Source organism: Mixophyes fleayi, assembly GCF_038048845.1.
Source record: "Mixophyes fleayi isolate aMixFle1 chromosome 4 unlocalized genomic scaffold, aMixFle1.hap1 SUPER_4_unloc_1, whole genome shotgun sequence".
Classification (NCBI taxonomy): Eukaryota; Metazoa; Chordata; class Amphibia; order Anura; family Limnodynastidae; genus Mixophyes; species Mixophyes fleayi.
This window is the reverse complement of record NW_027445887.1, coordinates 218048-238642: the sequence shown is the minus strand read 5'-3', so window position 1 is coordinate 238642 and position 20595 is coordinate 218048. Positions and strand designations below refer to the sequence as shown.

Genomic DNA, 20595 nt, shown 5'->3' with positions numbered 1-20595 from the left:
GATCACTCTCTATTACAGTGTCAGAGGTCAGGACAGGACACAGCTGGTGTTTCTGTAGTGTAGTGGTTATCACGTTCGCCTCACACGCGAAAGGTCCCCAGTTCGAAACTGGGCAGAAACAGGCCTGAGTTCTCCTTTTATATAGGACATGTGAGATGTAAAATTGATATAATATCCTGTAAATACTATTTGTATCAACAGGAAGTTTTAATGGCATTGCATCAGTGTTCATTAGGGAAACTAGTGTATTGTAAGGAATAATACAACCCTGTAAGTGGCAAGTTATTTTTGGTACAGAATTTTAACAAGACAAACATAAGCATGCAGGATGTTCGATACTAGAGTAGTGGGATCTGTAGGGGTGAGGGTGTCAGAGTGAAGTTAGCCATGCATTGGGAACGGGGGAACATTGTGGGGAGGTGGAGGGGCCCTGTTCTAATCATCTGTCCTGGGACCCATGATCTCTGATGACGGCCTTACCTCTTCCTATACAAGCAAGTTTTCTACTGGCTGTTCCCATTGTTTGACTACACTGCTTGCTTACATGTACAACACCATCTATCTCTCCACCTTCATTCATGATTCAACAATCTTTTCCATACGCCTCCTGTATATCTTAGCAATAGCTCCTGTCGGGCACCTAACCTCTCTATGTCTTTCAGGAACAAGTCCCAGGGATGATGTCAATGAGGTTTCAGGGAGAGATAGAAAGGGGCATTGCTTCCCAGCTTCTATATTGAATGCTGTGCGGAAGCGATTTATCTGCCAGGAACCACTCATCATTGTTCTTGGCCATGACACAGGGATCTGTGACTTGCCGTAACTCCCTGCCTAAAATTAAACAAGACATTACAGTTACATCCTGTAGCCTGAAGGGGTTCATTTTATTAATTAACCATAGAGCAACAGCGAAACATAACTATAATTTACAAAGCATCTTCTTGTAAATTAGTTACTAGTGAAGAGACAATTGAAGAACATTATTCAGCGTTAATCCCAAACAGTGTAGCTGCCTCGTTAGCGCAGTAGGTAGCGTGTCAGTCTCATAATCTGAAGGTCGTGAGTTCAATCCTCACATGGGGCAACCTGTCTTTTTCTCACCCCTCTCTATGTTCTGTCTATGTTGTCAAACCAGCCATATTGCTCTGAGACGACTTAGAGGTTGCACTGACAGCCCAAGGTTCCAGTGAGTGGGCAAGAACTGATTCATATGGCTATTGCCCTCCTAATCACTTGAACCTGATGCTCAATAGGATTGCTGTGTTCAAAATGTGTAAGTGTCTGGGCACTTCAGCATAAAGTGATGGGAGACACCTAGTTGAGTGTAGTGTATTCCTTCATATGTAGGGATCTACTTATAGTGCAGAGGAGGTTTAGTTGAGATCAGATCTTCCCTAACACCAATACATCAAAAGTAAAATTGATCTTGTAACTATACAAGGTCTCCAACGTAATAGCAAAAAAGTAAAACTTAGATCAAACAAAAAACAAATTTAAAGATAAAAAAATGATGAAAACAAAATCTGACACTATTCCCTGTCCTTCTTCCCAGCATGAGGAAACCACTTTAATCACTGTGAGACACATGCAAAAATGTCTGAATGTCACACAAAATGAACGGCACTCCATAATTTAGGAAATTTTACCAACACCCAAATATAGTACACTTATGTGGTGTGAGGAGACACAAGGTGGGAAAGGACTGTCTCTGGATTCTGATTTTACTAAGAGACCACCCATCCAAGATGGACCCCTAATGAAGGACTAGGAAACAGGGACCCTGGGTACATCGATATGGGTAGGATAACACCCTCAGACAGTCAGTGTAAATAATCACATTTTTTTATCAAGTTGAGTCCAGATAGAGATCACTAAATGTCAGAAAGGATCACTCTCTATTACAGTGTCAGAGGTCAGGACAGGTCACAGCTGGTGTTTCTGTAGTGTAGTGGTTATCACGTTCGCCTCACACGCGAAAGGTCCCCAGTTCGAAACTGGGCAGAAACAGGCCTTAGTTCTCCTTTTATATAGGACATGTGAGATGTAAAATTGATATAATATCCTGTAAATACTATTTGTATCAACAGGAAGTTTTAATGGCATTGCATCAGTGTTCATTAGGGAAACTAGTGTATTGAAAGGAATAATACAACCCTGTAAGTAGCAAGTTATTTTTGGTACAGAATTTTAACAAGACAAACATAAGCATGCAGGATGTTCGATACTAGAGTAGTGGGATCTGTAGGGGTGAGGGTGTCAGAGTGAAGTTAGCCATGCATTGGGAACGGGGGAACATTGTGGGGAGGTGGAGGGGCCCTGTTCTAATCATCTGTCCTGGGACCCATGATCTCTGATGACGGCCTTACCTCTTCCTATACAAGCAAGTTTTCTACTGGCTGTTCCCATTGTTTGACTACACTGCTTGCTTACATGTACAACACCATCTATCTCTCCACCTTCATTCATGATTCAACAATCTTTTCCATACGCCTCCTGTATATCTTAGCAATAGCTCCTGTCGGGCACCTAACCTCTCTATGTCTTTCAGGAACAAGTCCCAGGGATGATGTCAATGAGGTTTCAGGGAGAGATAGAAAGGGGCATTGCTTCCCAGCTTCTATATTGAATGCTGTGCGGAAGCGATTTATCTGCCAGGAACCACTCATCATTGTTCTTGGCCATGACACAGGGATCTGTGACTTGCCGTAACTCCCTGCCTAAAAATAAACAAGACATTACAGTTACATCCTGTAGCCTGAAGGGGTTCATTTTATTAATTGACCATAGAGCAACAGCGAAACATAACTATAATTTACAAAGCATATTCTTGTAAATTAGTTACTAGTGAAGAGACAATTGAAGAACATTATTCAGCGTTAATTCCAAACAGTGTAGCTGCCTTGTTAGCGCAGTAGGTAGCGCGTCAGTCTCTTAATCTGAAGGTCGTGAGTTCGATCCTCACATGGGGCAACCTGTCTTTTTCTCACCCCTCTCTATGTTTTTTCTATGTTGTCAAACCAGCCATATTGCTCTGAGACGACTTAGAGGTTGCACTGACAGCCCAAGGTTCCAGTGAGTGGGCAAGAACTCTTAATCTGAAGGTCGTGAGTTCGATCCTCACATGGGGCAACCTGTCTTTTTCTCACCCCTCTCTATGTTCTTTCTATGTTGTCAAACCAGCCATATTGCTCTGAGACGACTTAGAGGTTGCACTGACAACCCAAGGTTCCAGTGAGTGGGCAAGAACTGATTCATATGGCTATTGCCCTCCTAATCACTTGAACCTGATGCTCAATAGGATTGCTGTGTTCAAAATGTGTAAGTGTCTGGGCACTTCAGCATAAAGTGATGGGAGACACCTAGTTGAGTGTAGTGTATTCCTTCATATGTAGGGATCTACTTATAGTGCAGAGGAGGTTTAGTTGAGATCAGATCTTCCCTAACACCAATACATCAAAAGTAAAATTGATCTTGTAACTATACAAGGTCTCCAACGTAATAGCAAAAAAGTAAAACTTAGATCAAACAAAAAACAAATTTAAAGATAAAAAAATGATGAAAACAAAATCTGACACTATTCCCTGTCCTTCTTCCCAGCATGAGGAAACCACTTTAATCACTGTGAGACACATGCAAAAATGTCTGAATGTCACACAAAATGAACGGCACTCCATAATTTAGGAAATTTTACCAACACCCAAATATAGTACACTTATGTGGTGTGATGAGACACAAGGTGGGAAAGGACTGTCTCTGGATTCTGATTTTACTAAGAGACCACCCATCCAAGATGGACCCCTAATGAAGGACTAGGAAACAGGGACCCTGGGTACATCGATATGGGTAGGATAACACCCTCAGACAGTCAGTGTAAATAATCACATTTTTTTATCAAGTTGAGTCCAGATAGAGATCACTAAATGTCAGAAAGGATCACTCTCTATTACAGTGTCAGAGGTCAGGACAGGACACAGCTGGTGTTTCTGTAGTGTAGTGGTTATCACGTTCGCCTCACACGCGAAAGGTCCCCAGTTCGAAACTGGGCAGAAACAGGCCTTAGTTCTCCTTTTATATAGGACATGTGAGATGTAAAATTGATATAATATCCTGTAAATACTATTTGTATCAACAGGAAGTTTTAATGGCATTGCATCAGTGTTCATTAGGGAAACTAGTGTATTGTAAGGAATAATACAACCCTGTAAGTGGCAAGTTATTTTTGGTACAGAATTTTAACAAGACAAACATAAGCATGCAGGATGTTCGATACTAGAGTAGTGGGATCTGTAGGGGTGAGGGTGTCAGAGTGAAGTTAGCCATGCATTGGGAAGGGGGGAACATTGTGGGGAAGTGGAGGGCCCCTGTTCTAATCATCTGTCCTGGGACCCATGATCTCTGATGACGGCCTTACCTCTTCCTATACAAGCAAGTTTTCTACTGGCTGTTCCCATTGTTTGACTACACTGCTTGCTTACATGTACAACACCATCTATCTCTCCACCTTCATTCATGATTCAACAATCTTTTCCATACGCCTCCTGTATATCTTAGCAATAGCTCCTGTCGGGCACCTAACCTCTCTATGTCTTTCAGGAACAAGTCCCAGGGATGATGTCAATGAGGTTTCAGGGAGAGATAGAAAGGGGCATTGCTTCCCAGCTTCTATATTGAATGCTGTGCGGAAGCGATTTATCTGCCAGGAACCACTCATCATTGTTCTTGGCCATGACACAGGGATCTGTGACTTGCCGTAACTCCCTGCCTAAAATTAAACAAGACATTACAGTTACATCCTGTAGCCTGAAGGGGTTCATTTTATTAATTAACCATAGAGCAACAGCGAAACATAACTATAATTTACAAAGCATATTCTTGTAAATTAGTTACTAGTGAAGAGACAATTGAAGAACATTATTCAGCGTTAATTCCAAACAGTGTAGCTGCCTCGTTAGCGCAGTAGGTAGCGCGTCAGTCTCATAATCTGAAGGTCGTGAGTTCGATCCTCACATGGGGCAACCTGTCTTTTTCTCACCCCTCTCTATGTTCTTTCTATGTTGTCAAACCAGCCATATTGCTCTGAGATTACTTAGAGGTTGCACTGACAGCCCAAGGTTCCAGTGAGTGGGCAAGAACTGATTCATATGGCTATTGCCCTCCTAATCACTTGAACCTGATGCTCAATAGGATTGCTGTGTTCAAAATGTGTAAGTGTCTGGGCACTTCAGCATAAAGTGATGGGAGACACCTAGTTGAGTGTAGTGTATTCCTTCATATGTAGGGATCTACTTATAGTGCAGAGGAGGTTTAGTTGAGATCAGATCTTCCCTAACACCAATACATCAAAAGTAAAATTGATCTTGTAACTATACAAGGTCTCCAACGTAATAGCAAAAAAGTAAAACTTAGATCAAACAAAAAACAAATTTAAAGATAAAAAAATGATGAAAACAAAATCTGACACTATTCCCTGTCCTTCTTCCCAGCATGAGGAAACCACTTTAATCACTGTGAGACACATGCAAAAATGTCTGAATGTCACACAAAATGAACGGCACTCCATAATTTAGGAAATTTTACCAACACCCAAATATAGTACACTTATGTGGTGTGATGAGACACAAGGTGGGAAAGGACTGTCTCTGGATTCTGATTTTACTAAGAGACCACCCATCCAAGATGGACCCCTAATGAAGGACTAGGAAACAGGGACCCTGGGTACATCGATATGGGTAGGATAACACCCTCAGACAGTCAGTGTAAATAATCACATTTTTTTATCAAGTTGAGTCCAGATAGAGATCACTAAATGTCAGAAAGGATCACTCTCTATTACAGTGTCAGAGGTCAGGACAGGACACAGCTGGTGTTTCTGTAGTGTAGTGGTTATCACGTTCGCCTCACACGCGAAAGGTCCCCAGTTCGAAACTGGGCAGAAACAGGCCTTAGTTCTCCTTTTATATAGGACATGTGAGATGTAAAATTGATATAATATCCTGTAAATACTATTTGTATCAACAGGAAGTTTTAATGGCATTGCATCAGTGTTCATTAGGGAAACTAGTGTATTGTAAGGAATAATACAACCCTGTAAGTGGCAAGTTATTTTTGGTACAGAATTTTAACAAGACAAACATAAGCATGCAGGATGTTCGATACTAGAGTAGTGGGATCTGTAGGGGTGAGGGTGTCAGAGTGAAGTTAGCCATGCATTGGGAAGGGGGGAACATTGTGGGGAAGTGGAGGGCCCCTGTTCTAATCATCTGTCCTGGGACCCATGATCTCTGATGACGGCCTTACCTCTTCCTATACAAGCAAGTTTTCTACTGGCTGTTCCCATTGTTTGACTACACTGCTTGCTTACATGTACAACACCATCTATCTCTCCACCTTCATTCATGATTCAACAATCTTTTCCATACGCCTCCTGTATATCTTAGCAATAGCTCCTGTCGGGCACCTAACCTCTCTATGTCTTTCAGGAACAAGTCCCAGGGATGATGTCAATGAGGTTTCAGGGAGAGATAGAAAGGGGCATTGCTTCCCAGCTTCTATATTGAATGCTGTGCGGAAGCGATTTATCTGCCAGGAACCACTCATCATTGTTCTTGGCCATGACACAGGGATCTGTGACTTGCCGTAACTCCCTGCCTAAAATTAAACAAGACATTACAGTTACATCCTGTAGCCTGAAGGGGTTCATTTTATTAATTAACCATAGAGCAACAGCGAAACATAACTATAATTTACAAAGCATATTCTTGTAAATTAGTTACTAGTGAAGAGACAATTGAAGAACATTATTCAGCGTTAATTCCAAACAGTGTAGCTGCCTCGTTAGCGCAGTAGGTAGCGCGTCAGTCTCATAATCTGAAGGTCGTGAGTTCGATCCTCACATGGGGCAACCTGTCTTTTTCTCACCCCTCTCTATGTTCTTTCTATGTTGTCAAACCAGCCATATTGCTCTGAGACGACTTAGAGGTTGCACTGACAGCCCAAGGTTCCAGTGAGTGGGCAAGAACTGATTCATATGGCTATTGCCCTCCTAATCACTTGAACCTGATGCTCAATAGGATTGCTGTGTTCAAAATGTGTAAGTGTCTGGGCACTTCAGCATAAAGTGATGGGAGACACCTAGTTGAGTGTAGTGTATTCCTTCATATGTAGGGATCTACTTATAGTGCAGAGGAGGTTTAGTTGAGATCAGATCTTCCCTAACACCAATACATCAAAAGTAAAATTGATCTTGTAACTATACAAGGTCTCCAACGTAATAGCAAAAAAGTAAAACTTAGATCAAACAAAAAACAAATTTAAAGATAAAAAAATGATGAAAACAAAATCTGACACTATTCCCTGTCCTTCTTCCCAGCATGAGGAAACCACTTTAATCACTGTGAGACACATGCAAAAATGTCTGAATGTCACACAAAATGAACGGCACTCCATAATTTAGGAAATTTTACCAACACCCAAATATAGTACACTTATGTGGTGTGATGAGACACAAGGTGGGAAAGGACTGTCTCTGGATTCTGATTTTACTAAGAGACCACCCATCCAAGATGGACCCCTAATGAAGGACTAGGAAACAGGGACCCTGGGTACATCGATATGGGTAGGATAACACCCTCAGACAGTCAGTGTAAAGAATCACATTTTTTTATCAAGTTGAGTCCAGATAGAGATCACTAAATGTCAGAAAGGATCACTCTCTATTACAGTGTCAGAGGTCAGGACAGGACACAGCTGGTGTTTCTGTAGTGTAGTGGTTATCACGTTCGCCTCACACGCAAAAAGGTCCCCAGTTTGAAACTGGGCAGAAACAGGCCTTAGTTCTCCTTTTATATAGGACATGTGAGATGTAAAATTGATATAATATCCTGTAAATACTATTTGTATCAACAGGAAGTTTTAATGGCATTGCATCAGTGTTCATTAGGGAAACTAGTGTATTGAAAGGAATAATACAACCCTGTAAGTAGCAAGTTATTTTTGGTACAGAATTTTAACAAGACAAACATAAGCATGCAGGATGTTCGATACTAGAGTAGTGGGATCTGTAGGGGTGAGGGTGTCAGAGTGAAGTTAGCCATGCATTGGGAAGGGGGGAACATTGTGTGGAGGTTGAGGGCCCCTGTTCTAATCATCTGTCCTGGGACCCATGATCTCTGATGACGGCCTTACCTCTTCCTATACAAGCAAGTTTTCTACTGGCTGTTCCCATTGTTTGACTACACTGCTTGCTTACATGTACAACACCATCTATCTCTCCAACTTCATTCATGATTCAACAATCTTTTCCATACGCCTCCTGTATATCTTAGCAATAGCTCCTGTCGGGCACCTAACCTCTCTATGTCTTTCAGGAACAAGTCCCAGGGATGATGTAAATGAGGTTTCAGGGAGAGATAGAAAGGGGCACTGCTTCCCAGCTTCTATATTGAATGCTGTGCGGAAGCGATTTATCTGCCAGGAACCACTCATCATTGTTCTTGGCCATGACACAGGGATCTGTGACTTGCCGTAACTCCCTGCCTAAAATTAAACAAGACATTACAGTTACATCCTGTAGCCTGAAGGGGTTAATTTTATTAATTAACCATAGAGCAACAGCGAAACATAACTATAATTTACAAAGCATCTTCTTGTAAATTAGTTACTAGTGAAGAGACAATTAAAGAACATTATTCAGCGTTAATTCCAAACAGTGTAGCTGCCTCGTTAGCGCAGTAGGTAGCGCGTCAGTCTCATAATCTGAAGGTCGTGAGTTCGATCCTCACATGGGGCAACCTGTCTTTTTCTCACCCCTCTCTATGTTCTTTCTATGTTGTCAAACCAGCCATATTGCTCTGAGATTACTTAGAGGTTGCACTGACAGCCCAAGGTTCCAGTGAGTGGGCAAGAACTGATTCATATGGCTATTGCCCTCCTAATCACTTGAACCTGATGCTCAATAGGATTGCTGTGTTCAAAATGTGTAAGTGTCTGGGCACTTCAGCATAAAGTGATGGGAGACACCTAGTTGAGTGTAGTGTATTCCTTCATATGTAGGGATCTACTTATAGTGCAGAGGAGGTTTAGTTGAGATCAGATCTTCCCTAACACCAATACATCAAAAGTAAAATTGATCTTGTAACTATACAAGGTCTCCAACGTAATAGCAAAAAAGTAAAACTTAGATCAAACAAAAAACAAATTTAAAGATAAAAAAATGATGAAAACAAAATCTGACACTATTCCCTGTCCTTCTTCCCAGCATGAGGAAACCACTTTAATCACTGTGAGACACATGCAAAAATGTCTGAATGTCACACAAAATGAACGGCACTCCATAATTTAGGAAATTTTACCAACACCCAAATATAGTACACTTATGTGGTGTGATGAGACACAAGGTGGGAAAGGACTGTCTCTGGATTCTGATTTTACTAAGAGACCACCCATCCAAGATGGACCCCTAATGAAGGACTAGGAAACAGGGACCCTGGGTACATCGATATGGGTAGGATAACACCCTCAGACAGTCAGTGTAAATAATCACATTTTTTTATCAAGTTGAGTCCAGATAGAGATCACTAAATGTCAGAAAGGATCACTCTCTATTACAGTGTCAGAGGTCAGGACAGGACACAGCTGGTGTTTCTGTAGTGTAGTGGTTATCACGTTCGCCTCACACGCGAAAGGTCCCCAGTTCGAAACTGGGCAGAAACAGGCCTTAGTTCTCCTTTTATATAGGACATGTGAGATGTAAAATTGATATAATATCCTGTAAATACTATTTGTATCAACAGGAAGTTTTAATGGCATTGCATCAGTGTTCATTAGGGAAACTAGTGTATTGTAAGGAATAATACAACCCTGTAAGTGGCAAGTTATTTTTGGTACAGAATTTTAACAAGACAAACATAAGCATGCAGGATGTTCGATACTAGAGTAGTGGGATCTGTAGGGGTGAGGGTGTCAGAGTGAAGTTAGCCATGCATTGGGAAGGGGGGAACATTGTGGGGAAGTGGAGGGCCCCTGTTCTAATCATCTGTCCTGGGACCCATGATCTCTGATGACGGCCTTACCTCTTCCTATACAAGCAAGTTTTCTACTGGCTGTTCCCATTGTTTGACTACACTGCTTGCTTACATGTACAACACCATCTATCTCTCCACCTTCATTCATGATTCAACAATCTTTTCCATACGCCTCCTGTATATCTTAGCAATAGCTCCTGTCGGGCACCTAACCTCTCTATGTCTTTCAGGAACAAGTCCCAGGGATGATGTCAATGAGGTTTCAGGGAGAGATAGAAAGGGGCATTGCTTCCCAGCTTCTATATTGAATGCTGTGCGGAAGCGATTTATCTGCCAGGAACCACTCATCATTGTTCTTGGCCATGACACAGGGATCTGTGACTTGCCGTAACTCCCTGCCTAAAATTAAACAAGACATTACAGTTACATCCTGTAGCCTGAAGGGGTTCATTTTATTAATTAACCATAGAGCAACAGCGAAACATAACTATAATTTACAAAGCATATTCTTGTAAATTAGTTACTAGTGAAGAGACAATTGAAGAACATTATTCAGCGTTAATTCCAAACAGTGTAGCTGCCTCGTTAGCGCAGTAGGTAGCGCGTCAGTCTCATAATCTGAAGGTCGTGAGTTCGATCCTCACATGGGGCAACCTGTCTTTTTCTCACCCCTCTCTATGTTCTTTCTATGTTGTCAAACCAGCCATATTGCTCTGAGACGACTTAGAGGTTGCACTGACAGCCCAAGGTTCCAGTGAGTGGGCAAGAACTGATTCATATGGCTATTGCCCTCCTAATCACTTGAACCTGATGCTCAATAGGATTGCTGTGTTCAAAATGTGTAAGTGTCTGGGCACTTCAGCATAAAGTGATGGGAGACACCTAGTTGAGTGTAGTGTATTCCTTCATATGTAGGGATCTACTTATAGTGCAGAGGAGGTTTAGTTGAGATCAGATCTTCCCTAACACCAATACATCAAAAGTAAAATTGATCTTGTAACTATACAAGGTCTCCAACGTAATAGCAAAAAAGTAAAACTTAGATCAAACAAAAAACAAATTTAAAGATAAAAAAATGATGAAAACAAAATCTGACACTATTCCCTGTCCTTCTTCCCAGCATGAGGAAACCACTTTAATCACTGTGAGACACATGCAAAAATGTCTGAATGTCACACAAAATGAACGGCACTCCATAATTTAGGAAATTTTACCAACACCCAAATATAGTACACTTATGTGGTGTGATGAGACACAAGGTGGGAAAGGACTGTCTCTGGATTCTGATTTTACTAAGAGACCACCCATCCAAGATGGACCCCTAATGAAGGACTAGGAAACAGGGACCCTGGGTACATCGATATGGGTAGGATAACACCCTCAGACAGTCAGTGTAAAGAATCACATTTTTTTATCAAGTTGAGTCCAGATAGAGATCACTAAATGTCAGAAAGGATCACTCTCTATTACAGTGTCAGAGGTCAGGACAGGACACAGCTGGTGTTTCTGTAGTGTAGTGGTTATCACGTTCGCCTCACACGCAAAAAGGTCCCCAGTTTGAAACTGGGCAGAAACAGGCCTTAGTTCTCCTTTTATATAGGACATGTGAGATGTAAAATTGATATAATATCCTGTAAATACTATTTGTATCAACAGGAAGTTTTAATGGCATTGCATCAGTGTTCATTAGGGAAACTAGTGTATTGAAAGGAATAATACAACCCTGTAAGTAGCAAGTTATTTTTGGTACAGAATTTTAACAAGACAAACATAAGCATGCAGGATGTTCGATACTAGAGTAGTGGGATCTGTAGGGGTGAGGGTGTCAGAGTGAAGTTAGCCATGCATTGGGAAGGGGGGAACATTGTGTGGAGGTTGAGGGCCCCTGTTCTAATCATCTGTCCTGGGACCCATGATCTCTGATGACGGCCTTACCTCTTCCTATACAAGCAAGTTTTCTACTGGCTGTTCCCATTGTTTGACTACACTGCTTGCTTACATGTACAACACCATCTATCTCTCCAACTTCATTCATGATTCAACAATCTTTTCCATACGCCTCCTGTATATCTTAGCAATAGCTCCTGTCGGGCACCTAACCTCTCTATGTCTTTCAGGAACAAGTCCCAGGGATGATGTCAATGAGGTTTCAGGGAGAGATAGAAAGGGGCATTGCTTCCCAGCTTCTATATTGAATGCTGTGCGGAAGCGATTTATCTGCCAGGAACCACTCATCATTGTTCTTGGCCATGACACAGGGATCTGTGACTTGCCGTAACTCCCTGCCTAAAATTAAACAAGACATTACAGTTACATCCTGTAGCCTGAAGGGGTTAATTTTATTAATTAACCATAGAGCAACAGCGAAACATAACTATAATTTACAAAGCATCTTCTTGTAAATTAGTTACTAGTGAAGAGACAATTAAAGAACATTATTCAGCGTTAATTCCAAACAGTGTAGCTGCCTCGTTAGCGCAGTAGGTAGCGCGTCAGTCTCATAATCTGAAGGTCGTGAGTTTGATCCTCACATGGGGCAACCTGTCTTTTTCTCACCCCTCTCTATGTTCTTTCTATGTTGTCAAACCAGCCATATTGCTCTGAGACGACTTAGAGGTTGCACTGACAGCCCAAGGTTCCAGTGAGTGGGCAAGAACTGATTCATATGGCTATTGCCCTCCTAATCACTTGAACCTGATGCTCAATAGGATTGCTGTGTTCAAAATGTGTAAGTGTCTGGGCACTTCAGCATAAAGTGATGGGAGACACCTAGTTGAGTGTAGTGTATTCCTTCATATGTAGGGATCTACTTATAGTGCAGAGGAGGTTTAGTTGAGATCAGATCTTCCCTAACACCAATACATCAAAAGTAAAATTGATCTTGTAACTATACAAGGTCTCCAACGTAATAGCAAAAAAGTAAAACTTAGATCAAACAAAAAACAAATTTAAAGATAAAAAAATGATGAAAACAAAATCTGACACTATTCCCTGTCCTTCTTCCCAGCATGAGGAAACCACTTTAATCACTGTGAGACACATGCAAAAATGTCTGAATGTCACACAAAATGAACGGCACTCCATAATTTAGGAAATTTTACCAACACCCAAATATAGTACACTTATGTGGTGTGATGAGACACAAGGTGGGAAAGGACTGTCTCTGGATTCTGATTTTACTAAGAGACCACCCATCCAAGATGGACCCCTAATGAAGGACTAGGAAACAGGGACCCTGGGTACATCGATATGGGTAGGATAACACCCTCAGACAGTCAGTGTAAATAATCACATTTTTTTATCTAGTTGAGTCCAGATAGAGATCACTAAATGTCAGAAAGGATCACTCTCTATTACAGTGTCAGAGGTCAGGACAGGTCACAGCTGGTGTTTCTGTAGTGTAGTGGTTATCACGTTCGCCTCACACGCGAAAGGTCCCCAGTTCGAAACTGGGCAGAAACAGGCCTTAGTTCTCCTTTTATATAGGACATGTGAGATGTAAAATTGATATAATATCCTGTAAATACTATTTGTATCAACAGGAAGTTTTAATGGCATTGCATCAGTGTTCATTAGGGAAACTAGTGTATTGTAAGGAATAATACAACCCTGTAAGTGGCAAGTTATTTTTGGTACAGAATTTTAACAAGACAAACATAAGCATGCAGGATGTTCGATACTAGAGTAGTGGGATCTGTAGGGGTGAGGGTGTCAGAGTGAAGTTAGCCATGCATTGGGAAGGGGGGAACATTGTGGGGAAGTGGAGGGCCCCTGTTCTAATCATCTGTCCTGGGACCCATGATCTCTGATGACGGCCTTACCTCTTCCTATACAAGCAAGTTTTCTACTGGCTGTTCCCATTGTTTGACTACACTGCTTGCTTACATGTACAACACCATCTATCTCTCCACCTTCATTCATGATTCAACAATCTTTTCCATACGCCTCCTGTATATCTTAGCAATAGCTCCTGTCGGGCACCTAACCTCTCTATGTCTTTCAGGAACAAGTCCCAGGGATGATGTCAATGAGGTTTCAGGGAGAGATAGAAAGGGGCATTGCTTCCCAGCTTCTATATTGAATGCTGTGCGGAAGCGATTTATCTGCCAGGAACCACTCATCATTGTTCTTGGCCATGACACAGGGATCTGTGACTTGCCGTAACTCCCTGCCTAAAATTAAACAAGACATTACAGTTACATCCTGTAGCCTGAAGGGGTTCATTTTATTAATTAACCATAGAGCAACAGCGAAACATAACTATAATTTACAAAGCATCTTCTTGTAAATTAGTTACTAGTGAAGAGACAATTGAAGAACATTATTCAGCGTTAATTCCAAACAGTGTAGCTGCCTTGTTAGCGCAGTAGGTAGCACGTCAGTCTCATAATCTGAAGGTCATGAGTTCGATCCTCACATGGGGCAACCTGTCTTTTTCTCACCCCTCTCTATGTTCTTTCTATGTTGTCAAACCAGCCATATTGCTCTGAGACGACTTAGAGGTTGCACTGACAACCCAAGGTTCCAGTGAGTGGGCAAGAACTGATTCATATGGCTATTGCCCTCCTAATCACTTGAACCTGATGCTCAATAGGATTGCTGTGTTCAAAATGTGTAAGTGTCTGGGCACTTCAGCATAAAGTGATGGGAGACACCTAGTTGAGTGTAGTGTATTCCTTCATATGTAGGGATCTACTTATAGTGCAGAGGAGGTTTAGTTGAGATCAGATCTTCCCTAACACCAATACATCAAAAGTAAAATTGATCTTGTAACTATACAAGGTCTCCAACGTAATAGCAAAAAAGTAAAACTTAGATCAAACAAAAAACAAATTTAAAGATAAAAAAATGATGAAAACAAAATCTGACACTATTCCCTGTCCTTCTTCCCAGCATGAGGAAACCACTTTAATCACTGTGAGACACATGCAAAAATGTCTGAATGTCACACAAAATGAACGGCACTCCATAATTTAGGAAATTTTACCAACACCCAAATATAGTACACTTATGTGGTGTGAGGAGACACAAGGTGGGAAAGGACTGTCTCTGGATTCTGATTTTACTAAGAGACCACCCATCCAAGATGGACCCCTAATGAAGGACTAGGAAACAGGGACCCTGGGTACATCGATATGGGTAGGATAACACCCTCAGACAGTCAGTGTAAATAATCACATTTTTTTATATAGTTGAGTCCAGATAGAGATCACTAAATGTCAGAAAGGATCACTCTCTATTACAGTGTCAGAGGTCAGGACAGGTCACAGCTGGTGTTTCTGTAGTGTAGTGGTTATCACGTTCGCCTCACACGCGAAAGGTCCCCAGTTCGAAACTGGGCAGAAACAGGCCTTAGTTCTCCTTTTATATAGGACATGTGAGATGTAAAATTGATATAATATCCTGTAAATACTATTTGTATCAACAGGAAGTTTTAATGGCATTGCATCAGTGTTCATTAGGGAAACTAGTGTATTGTAAGGAATAATACAACCCTGTAAGTGGCAAGTTATTTTTGGTACAGAATTTTAACAAGACAAACATAAGCATGCAGGATGTTCGATACTAGAGTAGTGGGATCTGTAGGGGTGAGGGTGTCAGAGTGAAGTTAGCCATGCATTGGGAAGGGGGGAACATTGTGGGGAAGTGGAGGGCCCCTGTTCTAATCATCTGTCCTGGGACCCATGATCTCTGATGACGGCCTTACCTCTTCCTATACAAGCAAGTTTTCTACTGGCTGTTCCCATTGTTTGACTACACTGCTTGCTTACATGTACAACACCATCTATCTCTCCACCTTCATTCATGATTCAACAATCTTTTCCATACGCCTCCTGTATATCTTAGCAATAGCTCCTGTCGGGCACCTAACCTCTCTATGTCTTTCAGGAACAAGTCCCAGGGATGATGTCAATGAGGTTTCAGGGAGAGATAGAAAGGGGCATTGCTTCCCAGCTTCTATATTGAATGCTGTGCGGAAGCGATTTATCTGCCAGGAACCACTCATCATTGTTCTTGGCCATGACACAGGGATCTGTGACTTGCCGTAACTCCCTGCCTAAAATTAAACAAGACATTACAGTTACATCCTGTAGCCTGAAGGGGTTCATTTTATTAATTAACCATAGAGCAACAGCGAAACATAACTATAATTTACAAAGCATATTCTTGTAAATTAGTTACTAGTGAAGAGACAATTGAAGAACATTATTCAGCGTTAATTCCAAACAGTGTAGCTGCCTCGTTAGCGCAGTAGGTAGCGCGTCAGTCTCATAATCTGAAGGTCGTGAGTTCGATCCTCACATGGGGCAACCTGTCTTTTTCTCACCCCTCTCTATGTTCTTTCTATGTTGTCAAACCAGCCATATTGCTCTGAGATTACTTAGAGGTTGCACTGACAGCCCAAGGTTCCAGTGAGTGGGCAAGAACTGATTCATATGGCTATTGCCCTCCTAATCACTTGAACCTGATGCTCAATAGGATTGCTGTGTTCAAAATGTGTAAGTGTCTGGGCACTTCAGCATAAAGTGATGGGAGACACCTAGTTGAGTGTAGTGTATTCCTTCATATGTAGGGATCTACTTATAGTGCAGAGGAGGTTTAGTTGAGATCAGATCTTCCCTAACACCAATACATCAAAAGTAAAATTGATCTTGTAACTATACAAGGTCTCCAACGTAATAGCAAAAAAGTAAAACTTAGATCAAACAAAAAACAAATTTAAAGATAAAAAAATGATGAAAACAAAATCTGACACTATTCCCTGTCCTTCTTCCCAGCATGAGGAAACCACTTTAATCACTGTGAGACACATGCAAAAATGTCTGAATGTCACACAAAATGAACGGCACTCCATAATTTAGGAAATTTTACCAACACCCAAATATAGTACACTTATGTGGTGTGATGAGACACAAGGTGGGAAAGGACTGTCTCTGGATTCTGATTTTACTAAGAGACCACCCATCCAAGATGGACCCCTAATGAAGGACTAGGAAACAGGGACCCTGGGTACATCGATATGGGTAGGATAACACCCTCAGACAGTCAGTGTAAATAATCACATTTTTTTATCAAGTTGAGTCCAGATAGAGATCACTAAATGTCAGAAAGGATCACTCTCTATTACAGTGTCAGAGGTCAGGACAGGTCACAGCTGGTGTTTCTGTAGTGTAGTGGTTATCACGTTCGCCTCACACGCGAAAGGTCCCCAGTTCGAAACTGGGCAGAAACAGGCCTTAGTTCTCCTTTTATATAGGACATGTGAGATGTAAAATTGATATAATATCCTGTAAATACTATTTGTATCAACAGGAAGTTTTAATGGCATTGCATCAGTGTTCATTAGGGAAACTAGTGTATTGTAAGGAATAATACAACCCTGTAAGTGGCAAGTTATTTTTGGTACAGAATTTTAACAAGACAAACATAAGCATGCAGGATGTTCGATACTAGAGTAGTGGGATCTGTAGGGGTGAGGGTGTCAGAGTGAAGTTAGCCATGCATTGGGAAGGGGGGAACATTGTGGGGAAGTGGAGGGCCCCTGTTCTAATCATCTGTCCTGGGACCCATGATCTCTGATGACGGCCTTACCTCTTCCTATACAAGCAAGTTTTCTACTGGCTGTTCCCATTGTTTGACTACACTGCTTGCTTACATGTACAACACCATCTATCTCTCCACCTTCATTCATGATTCAACAATCTTTTCCATACGCCTCCTGTATATCTTAGCAATAGCTCCTGTCGGGCACCTAACCTCTCTATGTCTTTCAGGAACAAGTCCCAGGGATGATGTCAATGAGGTTTCAGGGAGAGATAGAAAGGGGCATTGCTTCCCAGCTTCTATATTGAATGCTGTGCGGAAGCGATTTATCTGCCAGGAACCACTCATCATTGTTCTTGGCCATGACACAGGGATCTGTGACTTGCCGTAACTCCCTGCCTAAAATTAAACAAGACATTACAGTTACATCCTGTAGCCTGAAGGGGTTCATTTTATTAATTAACCATAGAGCAACAGCGAAACATAACTATAATTTACAAAGCATATTCTTGTAAATTAGTTACTAGTGAAGAGACAATTGAAGAACATTATTCAGCGTTAATTCCAAACAGTGTAGCTGCCTCGTTAGCGCAGTAGGTAGCGCGTCAGTCTCATAATCTGAAGGTCGTGAGTTCGATCCTCACATGGGGCAACCTGTCTTTTTCTCACCCCTCTCTATGTTCTTTCTATGTTGTCAAACCAGCCATATTGCTCTGAGATTACTTAGAGGTTGCACTGACAGCCCAAGGTTCCAGTGAGTGGGCAAGAACTGATTCATATGGCTATTGCCCTCCTAATCACTTGAACCTGATGCTCAATAGGATTGCTGTGTTCAAAATGTGTAAGTGTCTGGGCACTTCAGCATAAAGTGATGGGAGACACCTAGTTGAGTGTAGTGTATTCCTTCATATGTAGGGATCTACTTATAGTGCAGAGGAGGTTTAGTTGAGATCAGATCTTCCCTAACACCAATACATCAAAAGTAAAATTGATCTTGTAACTATACAAGGTCTCCAACGTAATAGCAAAAAAGTAAAACTTAGATCAAACAAAAAACAAATTTAAAGATAAAAAAATGATGAAAACAAAATCTGACACTATTCCCTGTCCTTCTTCCCAGCATGAGGAAACCACTTTAATCACTGTGAGACACATGCAAAAATGTCTGAATGTCACACAAAATGAACGGCACTCCATAATTTAGGAAATTTTACCAACACCCAAATATAGTACACTTATGTGGTGTGATGAGACACAAGGTGGGAAAGGACTGTCTCTGGATTCTGATTTTACTAAGAGACCACCCATCCAAGATGGACCCCTAATGAAGGACTAGGAAACAGGGACCCTGGGTACATCGATATGGGTAGGATAACACCCTCAGACAGTCAGTGTAAATAATCACATTTTTTTATCAAGTTGAGTCCAGATAGAGATCACTAAATGTCAGAAAGGATCACTCTCTATTACAGTGTCAGAGGTCAGGACAGGTCACAGCTGGTGTTTCTGTAGTGTAGTGGTTATCACGTTCACCTCACACGCGAAAGGTCCCCAGTTCGAAACTGGGCAGAAACAGGCCTTAGTTCTCCTTTTATATAGGACATGTGAGATGTAAAATTGATATAATATCCTGTAAATACTATTTGTATCAACAGGAAGTTTTAATGGCATTGCATCAGTGTTCATTAGGGAAACTAGTGTATTGTAAGGAATAATACAACCCTGTAAGTGGCAAGTTATTTTTGGTACAGAATTTTAACAAGACAAACATAAGCATGCAGGATGTTCGATACTAGAGTAGTGGGATCTGTAGGGGTGAGGGTGTCAGAGTGAAGTTAGCCATGCATTGGGAAGGGGGGAACATTGTGGGGAAGTGGAGGGCCCCTGTTCTAATCATCTGTCCTGGGACCCATGATCTCTGATGACGGCCTTACCTCTTCCTATACAAGCAAGTTTTCTACTGGCTGTTCCCATTGTTTGACTACACTGCTTGCTTACATGTACAACACCATCTATCTCTCCACCTTCATTCATGATTCAACAATCTTTTCCATACGCCTCCTGTATATCTTAGCAATAGCTCCTGTCGGGCACCTAACCTCTCTATGTCTTTCAGGAACAAGTCCCAGGGATGATGTCAATGAGGTTTCAGGGAGAGATAGAAAGGGGCATTGCTTCCCAGCTTCTATATTGAATGCTGTGCGGAAGCGATTTATCTGCCAGGAACCACTCATCATTGTTCTTGGCCATGACACAGGGATCTGTGACTTGCCGTAACTCCCTGCCTAAAATTAAACAAGACATTACAGTTACATCCTGTAGCCTGAAGGGGTTCATTTTATTAATTAACCATAGAGCAACAGCGAAACATAACTATAATTTACAAAGCATATTCTTGTAAATTAGTTACTAGTGAAGAGACAATTGAAGAACATTATTCAGCGTTAATTCCAAACAGTGTAGCTGCCTCGTTAGCGCAGTAGGTAGCGCGTCAGTCTCATAATCTGAAGGTCGTGAGTTCGATCCTCACATGGGGCAACCTGTCTTTTTCTCACCCCTCTCTATGTTCTTTCTATGTTGTCAAACCAGCCATATTGCTCTGAGATTACTTAGAGGTTGCACTGACAGCCCAAGGTTCCAGTGAGTGGGCAAGAACTGATTCATATGGCTATTGCCCTCCTAATCACTTGAACCTGATGCTCAATAGGATTGCTGTGTTCAAAATGTGTAAGTGTCTGGGCACTTCAGCATAAAGTGATGGGAGACACCTAGTTGAGTGTAGTGTATTCCTTCATATGTAGGGATCTACTTATAGTGCAGAGGAGGTTTAGTTGAGATCAGATCTTCCCTAACACCAATACATCAAAAGTAAAATTGATCTTGTAACTATACAAGGTCTCCAACGTAATAGCAAAAAAGTAAAACTTAGATCAAACAAAAAACAAATTTAAAGATAAAAAAATGATGAAAACAAAATCTGACACTATTCCCTGTCCTTCTTCCCAGCATGAGGAAACCACTTTAATCA

At 41.4% G+C, this 20595-nt stretch overlaps 22 non-coding genes across 22 annotated transcripts; all 22 read left to right on the top strand.

The window, feature by feature from the left end:
- The first annotated feature begins 48 nt into the window (after nucleotides 1-48).
- TRNAV-CAC (transfer RNA valine (anticodon CAC)) lies at nucleotides 49-121 on the top strand. The gene has a single exon. It is a non-coding gene; the product is annotated as a tRNA-Val (tRNA).
- Nucleotides 122-1011: 890 nt separating this feature from the next.
- On the top strand, nucleotides 1012-1084 carry TRNAM-CAU (transfer RNA methionine (anticodon CAU)). Its single transcript has one exon. It is a non-coding gene; the product is annotated as a tRNA-Met (tRNA).
- An 850-nt stretch (nucleotides 1085-1934) lies between these two features.
- On the top strand, nucleotides 1935-2007 carry TRNAV-CAC (transfer RNA valine (anticodon CAC)). The gene has a single exon. It is a non-coding gene; the product is annotated as a tRNA-Val (tRNA).
- Nucleotides 2008-2897: 890 nt separating this feature from the next.
- Nucleotides 2898-2970, top strand: TRNAK-CUU (transfer RNA lysine (anticodon CUU)). The gene has a single exon. It is a non-coding gene; the product is annotated as a tRNA-Lys (tRNA).
- Nucleotides 2971-3979: 1009 nt separating this feature from the next.
- TRNAV-CAC (transfer RNA valine (anticodon CAC)) lies at nucleotides 3980-4052 on the top strand. The gene has a single exon. It is a non-coding gene; the product is annotated as a tRNA-Val (tRNA).
- An 890-nt stretch (nucleotides 4053-4942) lies between these two features.
- TRNAM-CAU (transfer RNA methionine (anticodon CAU)) lies at nucleotides 4943-5015 on the top strand. Its single transcript has one exon. It is a non-coding gene; the product is annotated as a tRNA-Met (tRNA).
- Nucleotides 5016-5865: 850 nt separating this feature from the next.
- Nucleotides 5866-5938, top strand: TRNAV-CAC (transfer RNA valine (anticodon CAC)). Its single transcript has one exon. It is a non-coding gene; the product is annotated as a tRNA-Val (tRNA).
- Nucleotides 5939-6828: 890 nt separating this feature from the next.
- Nucleotides 6829-6901, top strand: TRNAM-CAU (transfer RNA methionine (anticodon CAU)). Its single transcript has one exon. It is a non-coding gene; the product is annotated as a tRNA-Met (tRNA).
- Nucleotides 6902-7751: 850 nt separating this feature from the next.
- TRNAV-CAC (transfer RNA valine (anticodon CAC)) lies at nucleotides 7752-7825 on the top strand. Its single transcript has one exon. It is a non-coding gene; the product is annotated as a tRNA-Val (tRNA).
- Nucleotides 7826-8715: 890 nt separating this feature from the next.
- On the top strand, nucleotides 8716-8788 carry TRNAM-CAU (transfer RNA methionine (anticodon CAU)). Its single transcript has one exon. It is a non-coding gene; the product is annotated as a tRNA-Met (tRNA).
- An 850-nt stretch (nucleotides 8789-9638) lies between these two features.
- Nucleotides 9639-9711, top strand: TRNAV-CAC (transfer RNA valine (anticodon CAC)). Its single transcript has one exon. It is a non-coding gene; the product is annotated as a tRNA-Val (tRNA).
- Nucleotides 9712-10601: 890 nt separating this feature from the next.
- On the top strand, nucleotides 10602-10674 carry TRNAM-CAU (transfer RNA methionine (anticodon CAU)). The gene has a single exon. It is a non-coding gene; the product is annotated as a tRNA-Met (tRNA).
- An 850-nt stretch (nucleotides 10675-11524) lies between these two features.
- On the top strand, nucleotides 11525-11598 carry TRNAV-CAC (transfer RNA valine (anticodon CAC)). Its single transcript has one exon. It is a non-coding gene; the product is annotated as a tRNA-Val (tRNA).
- An 890-nt stretch (nucleotides 11599-12488) lies between these two features.
- TRNAM-CAU (transfer RNA methionine (anticodon CAU)) lies at nucleotides 12489-12561 on the top strand. Its single transcript has one exon. It is a non-coding gene; the product is annotated as a tRNA-Met (tRNA).
- An 850-nt stretch (nucleotides 12562-13411) lies between these two features.
- TRNAV-CAC (transfer RNA valine (anticodon CAC)) lies at nucleotides 13412-13484 on the top strand. Its single transcript has one exon. It is a non-coding gene; the product is annotated as a tRNA-Val (tRNA).
- Nucleotides 13485-14374: 890 nt separating this feature from the next.
- On the top strand, nucleotides 14375-14447 carry TRNAM-CAU (transfer RNA methionine (anticodon CAU)). Its single transcript has one exon. It is a non-coding gene; the product is annotated as a tRNA-Met (tRNA).
- An 850-nt stretch (nucleotides 14448-15297) lies between these two features.
- Nucleotides 15298-15370, top strand: TRNAV-CAC (transfer RNA valine (anticodon CAC)). Its single transcript has one exon. It is a non-coding gene; the product is annotated as a tRNA-Val (tRNA).
- An 890-nt stretch (nucleotides 15371-16260) lies between these two features.
- On the top strand, nucleotides 16261-16333 carry TRNAM-CAU (transfer RNA methionine (anticodon CAU)). Its single transcript has one exon. It is a non-coding gene; the product is annotated as a tRNA-Met (tRNA).
- Nucleotides 16334-17183: 850 nt separating this feature from the next.
- TRNAV-CAC (transfer RNA valine (anticodon CAC)) lies at nucleotides 17184-17256 on the top strand. The gene has a single exon. It is a non-coding gene; the product is annotated as a tRNA-Val (tRNA).
- An 890-nt stretch (nucleotides 17257-18146) lies between these two features.
- On the top strand, nucleotides 18147-18219 carry TRNAM-CAU (transfer RNA methionine (anticodon CAU)). Its single transcript has one exon. It is a non-coding gene; the product is annotated as a tRNA-Met (tRNA).
- Nucleotides 18220-19069: 850 nt separating this feature from the next.
- Nucleotides 19070-19142, top strand: TRNAV-CAC (transfer RNA valine (anticodon CAC)). The gene has a single exon. It is a non-coding gene; the product is annotated as a tRNA-Val (tRNA).
- Nucleotides 19143-20032: 890 nt separating this feature from the next.
- Nucleotides 20033-20105, top strand: TRNAM-CAU (transfer RNA methionine (anticodon CAU)). The gene has a single exon. It is a non-coding gene; the product is annotated as a tRNA-Met (tRNA).
- Nucleotides 20106-20595: the final 490 nt, after the last annotated feature.